Genomic DNA, 15,744 nt, shown 5'->3' with positions numbered 1-15,744 from the left:
GGTGAGTGAAGCCAAGCCAGGAGCCCAATGGCTGTAGGCCTCAGCTGTGGAGTCCGTTCAGGGCTGAGGTGAATGATGCCAGGCCAAGAGCCCGATGGCTGTAGGCCTCAGCTGTGGAGTCCGTTCGGGACTGAGGTGAATGAAGCCAAGCCAAGAGCCCGATAGCTGTAGGCTTCAGCTGTGGAGTCCGTTCAGGGCTGAGGTGAATGAAGCCAGGCCAGGAGCCCAATGGCTGTAGGCCTCAGCTGTGGAGTCCGTTCAGGGCTGAGGTGAATTAAGCCAGGCCAGGAGCCCGATGGCTGTAGGCCTCAGCTGTGGAGTCCGTTCAGGGCTGAGGTGAATGAAGCCAAGCCAGGAGCCCGATAGCTGTAGGCCTCAGCTGTGGAGTCCGTTCAGGGCTGAGGTGAATTAAGCCAGGCCAGGAGCCCAATGGCTGTAGGCCTCAGCTGTGGAGTCCGTTCAGGGCTGAGGTGAATTAAGCCAGGCCAGGAGCCCAATGGCTGTAGGCCTCAGCTGTGGAGTCCGTTCAGGGCTGAGGTGAATTAAGCCAGGCCAGGAGCCCAATGGCTGTAGGCCTCAGCTGTGGTGTCCGTTCAGGGCTGAGGTGAATGAAGCCAAGCCAGGAGCCCGATAGCTGTAGGCCTCAGCTGTGGAGTCCGTTCAGGGCTGAGGTGAATGAAGCCAGGCCAGGAGCCCAATGGCTGTAGGCCTCAGCTGTGGAGTCCGTTCAGGGCTGAGGTGAATGAAGCCAAGCCAGGAGCCCAGTGGCTGTAGGCCTCAGCTGTGGAGTCCATTCAGGGCTGAGGTGAATGAAGCCAGGCCAGGAGCCCGATGGCTGTAGGCCTCAGCTGTGGAGTCCGTTCAGGACTGAGGTGAATTAAGCCAGGCCAGGAGCCCGATGGCTGTAGGCCTCAGCTATGGAGTCCATTCAGGGCTGAGGTGAATTAAGCCAGGCCAGGAGCCTGATGGCTGTAGGCCTCAGCTGTGGAGTCCATTCAGGGCTGAGGTGAATTAAGCCAGGCCAGGAGCCCGATGGCTGTAGGCCTCAGCTGTGGAGTCCGTTCAGGGCTGAGGTGAATGAAGCCAAGCCAGGAGCCCAATGGCTGTAGGCCTCAGCTGTGGAGTCCGTTCAGGGCTGAGGTGAATGAAACCAAGCCAGGAGCCCGATGGCTGTAGGCCTCAGCTGTGGAGTCCGTTCAGGGCTGAGGTGAATGAAGCCAGGCCAAGAGCCCGATGGCTGTAGGCCTCAGCTGTGGAGTCCGTTCAGGACTGAGGTGAATTAAGCCAGGCCAGGAGCCCGATAGCTGTAGGCCTCAGCTGTGGAGTCCGTACAGGGCTGAGGTGAGTGAAGCCAAGCCAGGAGCCCAATGGCTGTAGGCCTCAGCTGTGGAGTCCGTTCAGGGCTGAGGTGAATGATGCCAGGCCAAGAGCCCGATGGCTGTAGGCCTCAGCTGTGGAGTCCGTTCGGGACTGAGGTGAATTAAGCCAGGCCAGGAGCCCGATAGCTGTAGGCCTCAGCTGTGGAGTCCGTACAGGGCTGAGGTGAGTGAAGCCAAGCCAGGAGCCCAATGGCTGTAGGCCTCAGCTGTGGAGTCCGTTCAGGGCTGAGGTGAGTGAAGCCAACAGCTGCTGTGCGACAGCTACTCCCAAACCTAGTGACATTGTCCCAAGACCCTTGCACCTCCTGCTTGATGATAGTAGCAAGAAGAGAGCCAATGGCAATGACCCACCAAGATTTTTAATTCAAGTTTATTTTAAAAACTGATTTCTAAGTCTCTATCCACCTCAGTGGGATTTTCTGTCTCTCCCCCATAACTTTACTGATAAAGTAAATTTGTTAAGCAAATATTAAAATGCTGTATCAAGTGATATCTCTCTCCACAGGAGACTGCCTGACTAGCTGCATATTTGTAGAATTTTCAGCTTTAATATCAGGTATTACTGGAGGGCAGTTAATATCATAAACAACTGAAACTGCACAAGAAATACCGAGACAATGGAAGGTCAGGAAATAGGTAAAATGATCAATGTCTAACAGGAAATACACAATATTCTGAATCTGCTGGAAATCTTGAGCCACACACATAAAATGCTGGAGGAATTCAGCAAGTCCAGTGGATTACAAACAGGCAAGTAATAGGTGGGACCAGGCAGGAGAAAGACAAGTGGGTGAGGGGTGTGACAAAGTAAAAAGCTGCAAGATGAGAGGTGGAAGAGGTAAAGTGTTGAAGAAGAAGGAATCTGATAGGAGAGGACAGTGGACCATGGAAGAAAGGGAAGGGGGAGGGTCACCACAGGGAGATGAGGAGAAGAGAAGGGATGGGAGCTAACCAGAATGAGGAACGGAAGAGAGTAGGAGGAAGGAGGAGAAACTACCAGAAGTTGGAGAAATCTGTAAAACAGTAATTGATTTAATGTCAATGACATTGTATGGGAATCCATAGGTCAGCTGCATAACAAAAGTCCTGCCAAGTAAAAATATATCAGCAAAAATACCGTGGCTGCTGAAAACCTGAAATAAGAGCAGAGAATTCTGCCGAAACTCCGCAGGGAACTTATATGGAGTGAGAAGCAGAATTAATATTTCAGGCTATTGAGATGAAAAAATAGGAGAATAAACATGTTGCCACGGAAGCATAGCAATTAGCATGACTCTATAACATCATGGGACAATGGAGTTCAGAGTTGAACTCCAGCGTCCTCCGTAAGGAGTTTATATATTCTCCCCTTGTGGGTTTCCTCTGGGTGCTCCAGTTTCCTCCCACAGTCCAAAGATGCATCAGTTGATGATTGTAAATTGCCCTTTTGAGTTAAATAGGTGGGTTGCTGAGCAGAGTGGCTCACTGGGCCGGGAGGGCCTGTTCCACAAATAACTAAATAAATAATCACCTCCTAAGTTGAAGAGAGGGGGATGAGAGGAGAAACAAAGAGATTTCTGTAAGAAGGAGACCAAAGTTGTCCACATGACAAGATTGGTTCCAATGTCGTCTAAAAGTGGAAATGAATACTGGTAATTCATAGCTGATCTCTCTGGAGAAATATACATGGAAGAAGATGAACGACAGCAAAACTGGGGAAGTGTTTTAACAGTAGATAAGGGGGAGGAGTGGAGAGAATGAAGGGAAAATCTGTGCTAGAGAGAGAGCAGAACAATCCGGACCCCATGTATTTCACTGGTGTCTTCTCAGAAGACCTATCATGTGGCCGACATATTGATGTAGTCGCGAAGAAGGCATGCCAGCAGCTATACTTCATTAGGAATTTGGTAGTATTTGGTGTGTCACTGAAGACTCTTACAAATTTCCACAGGTGTACAGTGGAGAATATTGTGACTATTTGTATCACTGACTGGTCTGGAGGAGATCCAAGGCACAGGACACAAAGAGGCTGCAGAAGGTCGTAGACTCAACTAGCACCATCACAGACCATCAAGAACATCTTCAAAATGTGATGCCTCAAAAACGCAGCATCTATCATTAAGGACCTTCACCAGTGAGGATATGCCCCCTTTCTCATTTCTACCAGCAGGGAGGAGGTACAGAAACTTGAAGGTACACACTCAATGTTTTAGAAACAGTTTCTTCCCCACTGCCATCGGATTTCAGAATGGCCCATGAACACCACCTCACTATTCCACTTTTGCACTGTTTATTTATTTATTTTTTCATTGTGACTTATAGCAAAATGTTTTACGTCTTGCACTGTATTGCTGCCAGAAAAACAACTAATTTTGTGACCAACATGTCAGTGATAACAAACCTGATTCTGATTCATCTCAGAGAGTTTAGAACCATAGAGTTATACAACACTGGACAATCCCGTCAGACCAACTCATCCACACTGTCATAGCTACTAACCTGAGGAGTCCTGCTGGCCAACGTTTGGCCCATATTTCTCTAAACCAGGGGTTCCCAACCTTTTTGATGCCATGGACCAATACCGTTAACCGAAGGGTCTGTGAACTCCAGGTTGGGAACTCCTGTTATTTTGTCCATATACCTGTCCAAATGTCAATACCTCTATTTCCTTACAAGACTAAGGAAATTTGGCATTTGGTGACTCCATAATTTTTACAAATGCACCATAGAAAGCAACCTATCTGGATGCACCACAGCTGGGTATGGCAACTGCGGTGTTCGCAACTGCAACGGAATGCCTCCGCTCCATGAACCTGTCTGCACCTCCAGCTGACTCAGTGAAGCAGCCAGCATTTAATCAAAAACTCCACCCACCCCAGACATTCTCTCTTTTTCCACCTCCCACTGGGCAGAAGATAGAGAAATCTGAAAGCACGTAGCACGAGGCTCAAGATCAGCTGCTACCCTGCTGTTCTCAGTCTCTTGAACTCTTGATCTCTCAGTCTACCTCGGCTGGGTCTTTGTCCATTACTTGACACTGCAATTTCTCTGTAACTGCAAGGCTACATGCACACTACACCCGATAAATCCGTAACTGAAGCTTTTTCTCTTTGTTTTTACCCTTTGTCCACACTAAAACAGCATTTTGTCCACTAAAACCGGAGATTTTCAGAAACGTTCTCCAGGGTGTGTAATTTGGAAACCGCCACTTGGCCAGGGCAGTGTGGACGAGGTAACCGGAGAAATCTGAAAACGCTGTCAGACGGCAGCGCGCCATTTCATTGTTTTGTTGAACGCAACCTAACAATTTCAGAACAGACGGCAATGAGACTGAAGCTAGAAGAGTTAGAAATGTACTCACCAAATGCTTTGACCCATAACTTACTGAATAAACAAGTATACACACTTTGCCCTGTTTTCTGTCCTTGCTCGTATGAAGGTGGTTTACCTATTTATACAAGTACGGTACTTCTCTGACAATAGATGTGTAACAGCCTAATGTAACATTGTATGGAAATACAAGATAATACTGATGCAGACATGTTTTACACATTTAACAAGGGGCTTTATTAATGCAACAGAGTTAGTCAGTTTTTCAATGATTGTCGTCAGCCGGGTCAATCTGTCCGTGAACTCCCTGTCGGTTGCCTCCGTACGCTCCAGTATTTGTTTTTTTTTACTTTTAAGTCCTCCTGCGCGAGAGCCAACAGCTGTCCGTCATTTAAGTTTTTTTAGTCTGTAACTGAACCAATGCGCATCGTCTTTTACGGCGAGATTCGACACCAAACATGTCGCTTGTTTTCGGTAGATGTGTCCTGCACATGCCCAGTAGGAGGAGATTCGCCGAAATCTCCGTTTTCATGTGGACAGAGATATTTTTAAAAACGCATTGTGTGGATGCCTATCGTTTTTACGCGAAACTGGCATTTTCAAAATGGTCCGGTCCAGTATGGATGTAGCCTAAGACTAGATTCTGCATTCTGCTCTTTGTGTTCCCTTGATGTACTAACATATGGAACAATCAGTATGGATGGCTTGCAAACAATAGCTTTTCACTAATAAGAGCATACATGCGACAATAATAAACCAGTTACTGAATGTTTGTAGATGTAAGGTTGAGGCCTGGATTTTAGTCCTTATTCAGGGTTCCCATTCATTGTCATCGCAAGTCATTGACGAAAACGATGTATCTCGTTGCATATGTGATAATAAATCTGAATTTGCAGATATGTTTAGAGGATGTGCAAGAGATGATGATGGAGAACAGACACATACAGCCGGGACTGTGAAATACAAATGCAGGATTATCTGGAAATATGAAATAAAAAACTGAAAATAACTCCATAATTCACGTAGCATCTGTCTCACATCTAACCTATCTTACAGAGTTTTTCAAGGAGGTTACCAGGAAAGTGGATGACGGCAAGGCAGTGGACGTTAGTAAGGCATTTGCTGCATGGGAGGCTGGTCAAACAGATTCAGTTGCTGGGAATTCAGGATGAAATAGTAAACTGGATTAGACACTGGCTTTGTGGGAGAAGTGAGAGAGTGACAATAGAGGGTTGGCTCTGACTGGAGGCCTGTGACTAGTGGAGTGCTGCAGGGATTGGTGTTGGGTCCTTTGTTGTTTGTCATCTATTTCAATGACCTGGATGACATCAAAGGTTACGGGGAGAAGGCTGGGAACTGGGGATGAGGAGAAGCTTGAAAAAAAAGAATCAGCCATGATTGAAAGGTGGAGCAGAATCAATGGGCCGAATGGCCTAATTCTGCTCCTATATCTTATGGTCTTATAATTTGGTTAACTGAATCAGTAAATTTGCAGATGACACCATGATTGGGGGTGTGGTGGACAGTGAGGAAGGCTATCATGGCCTGCAGAGGGATCTGCATCAACTGGAAAAATGGGCTGAAAAATGGCAGATAGAATTTAATGCAGTCAAGTGCAAGGTTTTGCACTTTGGTAGGACCAACCAGGGTATGTCTTACATAGTGAATGATAGAGCACTGAGGAATGTGGTAGAACAAAGGGATCTGGGAAATCAGGTCCATAATTTATAGATAGGGTCATAAAGAAAGCTTTTGGCATATTGTTCTTCATAAATCAATGTATTGAGTACAGAAGCTGAGATGTTGTGTTGAAGTTGTACAAGATGTTGGTGAGTCCTTATTTTGTTGCAATTGTTATGATCCAGCAACAATGAATATTTAATTAAGACAGGTTTTCTATAACAAATAAAATATTTATTAAACAATGCTCATAAAAAACCCAAAAGTAAACAAATGACTAACTTAACTGGAAGTGGACTGCTATACGGCAGCTTGAACAGTTCTTAAAGCAAGAAATGTGAACTCAGTACTTTAAAGTAGTATTGCAAAAAGTCCAAAATGATTTACAGTCAGTTAGGAGAGACTTTCCTTGAAGTAATAAATTCTCTTTCGAGACGTTACTGCTGATCTCAGCCGAAGTATGTCTTGCCGGAAGGATTTATGATGAAGGAAAATAAAACGGCTTAAAGGCACTGACCTTTCCTTGGCGAAACCCTGCATCCATCTCTTTCTGCTCTTTTAGCAGGAGCTATCTTGGATTGCAGGTTACTAATTCCTTCCGAAAGAAGATCAAATAAGGTCAAACCTGGTTCACCGCTGACAACACCAACTTTTTGCAATCCTTGAGCTTCCTGAACTTCAATAAATCTTCACTCTCTGACTGGACTTTAACTGGCAGCGACTTTCAAAACTGCCGGCAGAACGATTCTTACAGTAGACATTAAAACTCTACTTTTAAAATGAAACTGCATCATAAAATCAAGTACGCAGCAGAACGGAGTCACTGATGAATTAAACCATGAACTTACCTGTGTCACAGGGAGGGATTCTCCTTTTATACCCTGTTGAAACCAAGCCATCACATGACCTCTCACTGGTGGGAAAATTACATCACTCCACCATCACAAGACCATTACATCATGCCCAGCAGAGCCTCAATTACATCATGGTCATGTGACAGTGACATACTACCCACGGTGTATGTAACACAATGAACGAGTGAACCCAAGTGCAGGACGCAGGCATGGAGATTTAGTTAGGATGCAAACGTGAACAGCAAACAGGTGGGAGAGCAGGAAGGCAGGAGACAGGCAGAATTTATCTTGACACAGAGCATAGAAAGGGAAAGGGCAGACAAAACTCTTCTCAGAACAGAGAGACGGAGTTACACAGGCAACTCTCGGTGCTGAAGTAAAACTTTAGAAGACTTGACATGGTGAGGCTGGGTTTCACAGGTAAACCTCGGAATTGGAGTAGAACTTTGAAAACTGATCGTGACATGAAGAGACTGAGTTTCACAGGTAATTCTTAGTACTGGAGCAAAACTTTAAAAAAAAACACAGTCCTAAGTGGCTGGGAAACGTTAATCACCACACAGGCAAAAAGCAACGATCTGGCAACTAGTGGTTCTAACTCCAGGGTTCTTATGCTGCAGGTCTTGATGGAAATCAGGTGTGTTGTCATCAAAGAAATTTAGGAGCAAATGGAGAATTAATGTTCAGAACCATGGCACAATCAAAGGGGATTAGGAGAAAATAGGGAATTAATGGTCAGGACCACAACATATTTGGAGTATTGTATGCAGTTTTGGTCACCTTCCTATAGGAAAGATGTAAACAATGTTGAAAGAGTGCAGAGAAAATTTACAAGGATGTTGCTGGGTTTGGAGGACCTGACTTGTAAGCAAAGATTGAATAGCTTAGGGCTCTATTCTTTAGAAAGTAGAAGTCTGAGAGGAGATTTGATAGAGGTTTACAAAATTATGAAGGATATAGATAGGATAAATGCAAGCAGGTTTTTCCCGCTGAAGCTGGGTGAGACTATAACCAGAGGAAATGGGTTGGGGGTGAAAATTGAGAAGTTTAAGGGGGACATGAGGGGAAACACCTCCACTCAGAGGGTTGTGAGAGTGTGGAATGCTCTGTTAACACAAGTGCTGCATGCTAGCTTGATTTTAACATTTAAGAGGAGTTTGGATAGGTACCTGGATAGTAGGGGTATGAAGGGCTATGGCCCCGATGCAGGTTGATGGGAGCAGGCAGGTTAAATGGTTTTGGCATGGCCTAGATGGGTCAAAAGGCTTGTTTCTGTGCTGTTTTTCTCTATGACTCTATCTGTGGAGAGAGAGAGAGAAAAAAACTAAAATAACATCGTAGACTAATAAACATGCATTAGAACTGGCTGGTTCTGACACAAACAGGAAAGACTGGTTATCTGAAATGGCTGAATTCACGTACTAATTCCCAAATTTATTGTGTGCCCAGAGAAATGCTAAGGAGCTCTTTCCTGTGCTTACTTTGGAAAATTGTAGAGCAGGGGTTATGCCATGGACCCCTACCGCTAACCAAGGGGTCTATGGATCCCAGATGTAGAGACAAAGGCTGAGAACCAGTTGGATGAACTACTAAACATTAATATATCCAGTTTTCAATCAATCATTTAATTTATTTAATTATTTTGCTTTTAAGTGCTTTTCAACATTCTTTAATGCTGCAATAATCTTAAAGAGTATTAATGGTTTGAATTATTTTGTTATAAACAGTTAATCTCAGAAACATTCAGATTTTATCAGCTTTGGCGACAAGTCAACAATGGAAATTTTGGAGAATGTCTTCAACAAAGGGCTCAATTAGTCCCAGATGTGCATCGGAAGATGCTGGGATTAAGGTCCAATCCAGAGATCAGAGCATGAAAACTAGGCTGACACTCCAGTGTTGTACTGAGGAAGATGCTGGGATTAAGGTCCAATCCAGAGATCAGAGCATGAAAACTAGGCTGACACTCCAGTGTTGTACTGAGGAAGATGCTGGGATTAAGGTCCAATCCAGAGATCAGAGCATGAAAACTAGGCTGACACTCCAGTGTTGTACTGAGGAAGATGCTGGGATTAAGGTCCAATCCAGAGATCAGAGCATGAAAACTAGGCTGACACTCCAGTGTTGTACTGAGGAAGATGCTGCAAGTATGAGGTCAGCTGTCGGTCTGGGTGTTGGACTCCATAAGACTCAGGAACAGGATTAGCCCATTGAATCTGCTCTGCCATTCCATCCTTGCTGATTTATTTTCCCACTCATCCCCATTCTCCTTCCTTCTCCCTGTAACCTTGGACACCTTTTCAAATCAAGAACTTACTAACCTCCTCTCTAAATATAGCCAAAGACTTGGCAGCCCCAGCTGTCTGTGAATTCCACAGGTTAACCATCCCCTGGCTAAGGAAATTCCTCCTCATCTCTATTCTAAAGGGACCTCCCTCTATTCTGAGGCTGTGCTCTCTGGTCCTGGACATTTCCACTGTAAGAAACATCCTCTCCATGCCCTCTCTATCTCGGCCTTTTAATACTTGATAGGACTGAAGGCAGAGTCGGCAGGTGATGAGGGTGAAAACCTGCTATCCGACAGGCGAGGAGCCACAGTTGGCAAGCTCTGGGGACATCCAGGACTGGGATCCCCAAGGTCGGTGAGTCCTGGGACGTTGGTCAGCCAGTAGATCTGGATGTTGGAGATCTGAGGTCGGAGATTCTGAAGTCAGAGGCTCTAAGATGGCTTGTCATGTGTTTGGAGTCCTGAGGCAGGGTGTGCCAGGCTGGTGGTGGTGTGATGTAGGAAGTGGTTTGTATGCTGGTTGAGGGTTGTTCTGCTGAACACTGTAGCCGTGCTCTGTTGGTGTTGGAGTGTGTGACAACACTTGCGGGCTGCCCTCAGCACATCCTCAGATCGTATTGGTTGTTAACATGAATAGCACATCCCTCTCTTTGTTTTGATGTATGTATGGCGAGTGGATCTAATCTGTCGTAAATCTAGTCCTAATTCTGGTTTAAATTGCTGTCGTTCTGATGAAAAGCTTAGATTTCAAAACCAGAAAGTGGGAAGTATTCTGACTCAACGGATAGAGCTCCTTCCTCATAGTTCCAGTAACCCCGTTCAATTCCAAATCACAGCACAACAGTGACTGCACGTCATTCGCTGAAAGATTGTGAAAAGTGCTATAGATTATTCCATGGACTGCAGGTTGGGAGCCCCTGCTCCAGACTGTCTACAAATAATGACTTATATAAAGTGTAGAATGTAGGACACGACAGCACAGTGTAACACAAGCATGAGAAAGCCTGCTGTTGCTGGAAATCCAAAGCAACGCACACAAAATACTGGAGAAACTCTGCAGGTCAGGCAACATCTATGGAAAAGAGTCGACGTTTCTTCAAGACTGGAACGGAAGGGCGGAAGGTGTCTGAATAAAAAGGTGGGAGGAGGGGCAGGAGGGTAGCTGGAAGGTGATAGGTGAAGCCAGGTCAGGTGGGAAGGTCAAGGGCTGGAGAAGAAAGAATCTGATAGGAGAGAAGAGTGGACACTAGGAGAAGGGGAAGGAGGAGGGGACATTGTACAGCACAGTACAGACCCTTTGGCCCACGATGTGCTGACCTTTTAACCTACTCTAAGAAGAATTGAACACTTCCATTCCACACAGCTTTCCATTTTCTTTCATCCATGTGCTGATCGAAGGCCACAAGACACAGGAGTAGAATCCGGCCACTCAGCTCATTGTCCGCTCCACTACTCCCATCGTACCTCATCTGTTATCCATCTTGTCACCATTCTCCTGCCTTCTCCCTGTAATCAAGCACTTATCAACCTCCGCTTTAAATAAACCCAATGACTTGGCCTCCACATCCGTCTGTGGCAATGAATTCCACTGATTTACAACCCTCTGGCTAAAGAAATTTCTTTGCTAAAGAAATTTAGCAATTAAATTGGCTGAAGAAGTTTAAAGCAAAAGAAACTTCATTTGCTGAAAGATTGTGAAAAATGTTACAGATTATTCCCTCTGTAAAACAAACAGCTTTGGTTTTTCTCTCCTCACCAGCACAGCCTGACTCTCGGGCCTCTCCCACTCGTCCTCATCTCACACTTTTCTCTGTCTTTAATTCCCCTCATTAGCCTATCAACTAGATCACTTCACTGTGCACTTATTTCCATGGCAACTCTGGTTTAAAGATGAAAGATTTAGGTTTATCTGTCACGTGTACATCAAAACATACAGTGAAAGGCATCAACGACCGGCACACTCCAAGGATGTGTTGTGGGCCCTGGCACTAGTGCAGCATGTCCACAAATTACTAACCCTGATCCGTATATCACGAACGTGGGAGCACCCAGAAGGAATCCATGCGGTCACAAGGAGAACATACAAACTCTTCTTAGACAGTGGCAGGAATTGATCCCCGATCAGTGATTGCTGGCACTGTAAAACTCTGCACTAACCACTACACCACTGTGCCAACATTTGCTATTGTGCTGCCCATCTCCACTACTGTGCCTTACATCCAATCAGATGCATTCCATTTATCCTACCAATCCCTCCCCCACCCACTCTCCCTGCTACTTAAAACTAACCTGCATTCAATCCTTCCCAGTTCTAATAAAGGGTCTTCGACCTGAAGCATTAATTGCTTTATCTTTCCACAGGTGCTGCCTGACCTGCTGAGTTCTTCCTGGACTTTCTGGTTTTCTGGTATCTGTAGCTTTATTTGTTCTCTCCGTCTGTCTGTTGTGTATGGAGTAGGGTTCAGGGATTTACTGAATCACTAGCTTGCCACCAAATTACACAGCAACATAATAGTGTCAGGGCTAATTGCAGAGGAAAATGATACAGCATTTATTTAGATAGATTTATTTAAAGAAGCAATTATATACAGAGGCAAATAATATGTCAAATAATCAGATGTATGTAAGACGTGTATAAAACAGAATAAACGATGCTTAACATTCCAGAGCAAAGGTTCTCAGGCTGTTTTTTTGCCATGATTTGGAACCCTCTGCTCTGGACCGCCTATGAAGGATAACTTGTATGAAGTATAGAACATAGAACACCATAGTACAGTACAGACCCTTCGGCCCACAATGTTGTGCCAACCCTTTAACCTACTGTATAGCCCTCCATCTTCCTTTCATCCGTGTGCATGGAATAAGAGATTCTAGTGCAGGGGTTCCTGAACTTTTTATACCATGGACCACTACCATGAACCAAGGGGTCCCTGAAACCCCTGCTCTGGATATATTGAAAGCAGCTGCAAATCACAGAATGTCACTTCCTTTAAACCAGCTCAGAGCTATAGTCAGGCGACCTTAATTTCATTAACTTTTAGTAGGTGAAATGTGTAGTGGTTGAGAATTTGGGACAACCCATCTGTCTGACAGAACTTGGTGAAGAATAAATTACTGTCTTTCTGAATTATAATTAGTTTGGAATAAATGGCTTCGGAAGATTGAAACAGCCACACCGTCTGCTGTAGACACTGGAGTTTTCTAAAGGATAATTGGAGACTAATGCAAAATATATATTTAACGTGCAATCAATCTTCATGTATATGCCAGCAACACTTTTCCTTATGAATGATTTAACTCATCTGTCATTTCCTTGTCTGCTTTAGTTTTTGTGTCTTGTCACTGGTTCCTGAAATATTCTTAATCCTCTGGTCTGCCACCAGCCCTTATTTCATTATCTGCTCTTGGATTTAATATTTTCCTTGACCTCATTTGCTATCTACACTCAGTAACCACTTTATTAGGTACACCAGTACACCTGGTCTTTGATGCAAATATCTAATCAACCAATCATGTGGCAGCTACTCAATACATAAAAGCATGCAGACATGATCAAAAGGTTCATTTGTTTTTCAGATCATATAACCATATAACAATTACAGCACGGAAACAGGCCATCTCGTCCCTTCTAGTCCGTGCCGAACACTTACTCTCACCTAGTCCCACTGACCTGCACTCAGCTCATAACCCTCCATTCCCTTCCTGTCCACATACCTATCCAATTTTTCTTTAAATGACAATACCGAACCTGCCTCTACCACTTCTACTGGAAGCTCATTCCAGACAGCTACCACTCTCTGAGTAAAGAAATTCCCTCTTGTGTTACCCCTAAACTTTTGCCTCTTAACTCTCAACTCGTGTCCTCTTGTTTGAATCTCCCCTACTCTGAATGGAAAAAGCCTATCCCCGTCAACATCACATCAAACATCAGAATGGGGGATAAATGTGATCTAAGTGACTTTGAAGGCAACAGTAACTCAAATAACCATGTTACAACAGTAGTTTGCAGAAGAGTGTCTCTGAATGCACAACGAACCAAACCTTGAAATGGATGAGTTACAGCAGCAGAAGACCACAAACATAAAGAAATACCCGAAGTGGCCACTTTATTTGGTACCTACCTAATAGAGTAGCCCACTGTATATAGGAAAGGACCGTATCACTGGAACCTATCCAATTGTAATGATGCTATTTCACCAGTAGGGGCAGGATGTGCCCCAGAAGTACCATCAATTCAAATGCTTGAAGACCACACTCAACATTCTAGGGTCAGCTTCTTCCCCTTTGCCGTCAGATTTCTGAAAGGCCCATCAACCCATGAATGCTACCTTGGTATTCCTTTTTGTATTACTTAGTTACTTCCTCAAGTCATTTGACTGATCAACACCTCCACCCATGAACTGACCCCATCAACCCCCATAACGATGTACACATCACCCAGCGTCACTTTATGCACATAAATCAGTCTGTGTATGTTAGCTGTGCACCATGTTTTATAGGATTGCTTTTAAATTTATTTTTATTGTGTCGTTTTCTTGGCTTTTATTGTGTTCTTCAAGCTTAATGTGTTTTTTCATGCTGCATTGCATCCAGAGTAACAATCATTTTATTCTCCTTTACGCTCATTACTGAAGAGTAAGACAAGAAGGCATAGGATCAGAATTGGGCCATTTGGCCCATCAAGTCTGCTCTGCTATTCCATCATAGCTGATTTTTTATCCCTCTCAACCCCATTCTCCAGGTTTCTTGTAACTTTTGACACCCTGACTAATCAGTAATGTATCAACTCTGCTTTAATTATACCCAATGACTTGGCCTTCACAGCCATCTGTGGCAATGAACTCCACAGACTCACCACTCTCTGCCTATAGAACCCTCCTCAACTCTGTCCTGTTCTGAAGTTGTGTCTTCTGCTCCTAAGCTTCAGCACTATTTGCTTTTTCAAAAGCAATTTTTTATGGCTTGCACTGTGCTGCTGCCATTAAACAAGACATTTCACAGCATATGTCAGTGATAATAATAAACAGGAATTTGATTCTGATTCCTTCTGTGCAGTTCTGAGGGAGTGTTGAACTGTCAGAGATGCCACCATTTAGAGGAAACATTCAGGCTATATCCTGCCTGGTCTCCACGAAGAACTGACCACAGCGAAGAGCAGATGGGCTTTCTCTGGTACCCTCAGCCAACATTATGGAATATCATAGAGTGATGGAATCGGGCTTATTGCCCACGTTGACCTTCAATCACCCAGTTTTACACTAATCCCGTCCAAAGCCGTTTTATTTTCCCCACTTTCCCATTCTATCACCCATCTGTAAATCAGGAGTGATTAAAGATCAAATATAAAGATTAGTTTTATTTGTTACATGTATATTGGAACAAGTACGCCACTTGCTTCAACGAGAGAGCCCGCAAGAGTTGCCACACTTACGACAACAATGTAGCATGTCCACATTTACTAACTGTGTGTCTTTGGGATGTGGGAGGAACCTGGAGCCCTGGGAGGAAACCCACGCAGTCACAGGGAGAACGTACAAACTCCTGGCAGGAATTGAACCCCGATCAGTGATCGCTGATGCCGTGAGCATTGCGCTACTCGTGGGAAGGATTAGCTTCCTTTGTTACAGCAGGGGCGGAATGTGGCCACTCGGCCCATCAAGTCTGCTCCACATTGAGCAGTGCGGTGAAATACATTGTTTTGTGTCAACGATGGTGGGCGGCCCACAAGTGCTGCCATGTTTCTGGCACCAAGACAGCACGCCCACAGCTCACTGACCCTAACCCGAATGTCTTTGGAATGTAGGAGGGAACCTGGAGCATCTGGAGAAAACCCATGCGGTCATGGGGAGAACCCCAATCGGCGATTACTGGCACCGTAAAGCATTGCACTAGCTGAATCAGAATCAGGTGTAATAACGCTGGTATACACTGTGAAATTTGTTGTTTTTGTGGCAGCAGGACAATGTAATACGAACTCATAAAACTAAACTACTGTGCAGTTCTACATTGGCCAATTAACCCACCACCCCACATGTCTGTGGGATAGCTGAAGAACATTCAAACTCCCAAAAACCACACTGGAGGTCAGGACTGAGCTCCAATCTCTCGAGTTATGGGAGGCCAGTGCCGTGTTGCTGGTATTTCTGCTCTTTGTGGTCAAGGGAAATATAGGACCGTTTACAGGACTGCTTTGAATCGGTGGTCTGGACTGTATTCAGTGATTCATCTTTGAATC

The 15,744-nt window shown here is 44.7% G+C and overlaps 1 long non-coding RNA gene across 1 annotated transcript in view; it reads left to right on the top strand.

Moving 5' to 3' along the window:
- Nucleotides 1-3,271: 3,271 nt before the first annotated feature.
- Nucleotides 3,272-15,744, top strand: part of LOC132396514 (uncharacterized) — a 29,639-nt gene continuing 17,166 nt past the window's right edge. Inside the window, exon 1 of the long non-coding RNA XR_009513000.1 lies at nt 3,272-3,551. This is a non-coding gene — a long non-coding RNA (uncharacterized LOC132396514). The remainder of the gene's footprint in view (nt 3,552-15,744) is intronic.

The sequence above is a fragment of the Hypanus sabinus genome, chromosome 7 (genome assembly GCF_030144855.1).
Source record: "Hypanus sabinus isolate sHypSab1 chromosome 7, sHypSab1.hap1, whole genome shotgun sequence".
NCBI classification, from domain to species: Eukaryota; Metazoa; Chordata; class Chondrichthyes; order Myliobatiformes; family Dasyatidae; genus Hypanus; species Hypanus sabinus.
Note: the sequence above shows the minus strand (reverse complement) of the source record. Positions and strands in the feature narration are given on the sequence as shown.